Below are 1,723 nucleotides of genomic sequence, written 5' to 3' on the forward strand. Positions count from 1 at the left end.
GTAGCTGATGGAATTTGGCTAGCAAAGCATCCGTAAAACAGATTAATTAATGTAAATAGTTTGCTCAACTTGTATATTTGCAGGTAAGCACACAAATATATACGAAGCATATCTAAGACGCTCACAAAGAGCGCGATAATGCTCTAAAGACATACACTAAGAGAGCGTGAGAGCGACTTTCAGCTTCAGATTGTTAACGATCTGTCGCCAACAAAGCTCGGAGCGAATAATTTTCGTCGACTGAATAAGTGGTCTATACCACTCAGTTGTGTTGTTGTTGCTGTTATTTTGCTTAAGTCTCCCAGCACTGGTATTTTTGGCGCCGTAAACTTGTGGCATGTCAACCGCTGCCGCTGACGTTGCCGCTGCCGCCGTTGAAGACGATGATGATGATGATGATGTTGTTAGCGATGATGATGCAGACGTCTGTGCTGTGAGCGCTGCTCACCCACAAAATTCCGGTGTGGCGTATAAAAGGCAGATCTTACGAAAATATTGATACAAACGAAAACAAGTGGTCTATTTGTGCGATCGTGTCATTTAGTTGAAATCAAAAGTATTTTCGCAAAATCAAGAAAAATTTCAAACAAACACAATACAAGTGAGTTTCAAAAAATTTCTGTTTTTAATTCGTCCAACACAACTGTGTACATACAATACGATATGTATATGGAAAAGACTTTGATTAAACGAAAATATTTTAAGATTGATTATTGAGTATTTAATTACAAAAATAACAACAACTAAATCAAACGGATATCAGTGTTTTAGTGCAGCAGATCCGGTACAGGATCCACACAGTGGTTACATCACAATAGGAATGCATGCATACACACATATATACATATGTACATATGTGCATAATTGACGAAGGACATGCGATTATGACATTATCGACACGCACACATATAACATACATCTCTGTTTTGTATAGTGAAGTTGTTTTTATGACTTTTGGTGATTTATGACCGCATTCATAGTTGCACAAATGTTTTATAATTAGCGCTGAAATAATCGTGAGCTTCAAGTAAAATTAAATGTGGTTCATAAAGTAAATAACAATATATTTGCATTTATCTATGTATTTACGCATGTGTGGAGATTATGTTTATGTGCAGTGTTCCTCGAGCGAAGTTATTGCAACGTTTCTTTGCTGTGACCTATTAACCATGAATTATTTGTTTTTGTTTTTTGTTTTTGTGTAAAAGTGTAAGAGTAAGAAAAATGCTACAACAGGTCATTAAGTGTTGTATGTATGTCCATGCAATGAACAATTTGTTGGCAAAAGAGATTTGATTAGTGTTTGAATTGAGAAGTATGCTCCACTCAGGATCTCAGGAAACTTAATTCCTTTTCAAAGTACATATTAAGTATGCATGTGTTTGTATGTATTTCTCGATATGAAAAATATTAAAATATTTTGTTCTAAAGTATTGAGAATATAATTTTTTGAGATTTTAGTTCCTCGTTCAATAAATCTTTTGTTTTGCAATGAATTTAATTCTAATTGGTATTTTCCATGACTTCTATTCAATTAAAACCTTTAGTCTTAAAATCACGATTCGAATCAAAAATATTCCTAATGAATGTGTTTTTCTGCAGTTAGTACACTTTTAAGCATTTTATTAAAAATATTACAACTTTTACTTGAAAATTATATCAAAATAATATTTGAAAATAATTGAAAAAGGATTTTAAAAATATGCCACTATGTTACTTTGTA

The 1,723-nt window shown here is 33.0% G+C and overlaps 1 protein-coding gene across 1 annotated transcript in view; it reads left to right on the forward strand.

Moving 5' to 3' along the window:
• The first annotated feature begins 514 nt into the window (after nt 1–514).
• LOC108971241 (serine protease Hayan) overlaps nt 515–1,723 on the forward strand; it is a 41,368-nt gene continuing 40,159 nt past the window's right edge. The window contains exon 1 of the mRNA XM_018937188.1: nt 515–601. The gene's annotated coding sequence lies outside the window, so the exon portion shown is untranslated. The remainder of the gene's footprint in view (nt 602–1,723) is intronic.

The sequence above is a fragment of the Bactrocera latifrons genome, unplaced genomic scaffold, assembly GCF_001853355.1.
Source record: "Bactrocera latifrons isolate USDA-ARS-PBARC rearing strain unplaced genomic scaffold, ASM185335v1 scaffold_33, whole genome shotgun sequence".
NCBI lineage: Eukaryota > Metazoa > Arthropoda > Insecta > Diptera > Tephritidae > Bactrocera > Bactrocera latifrons.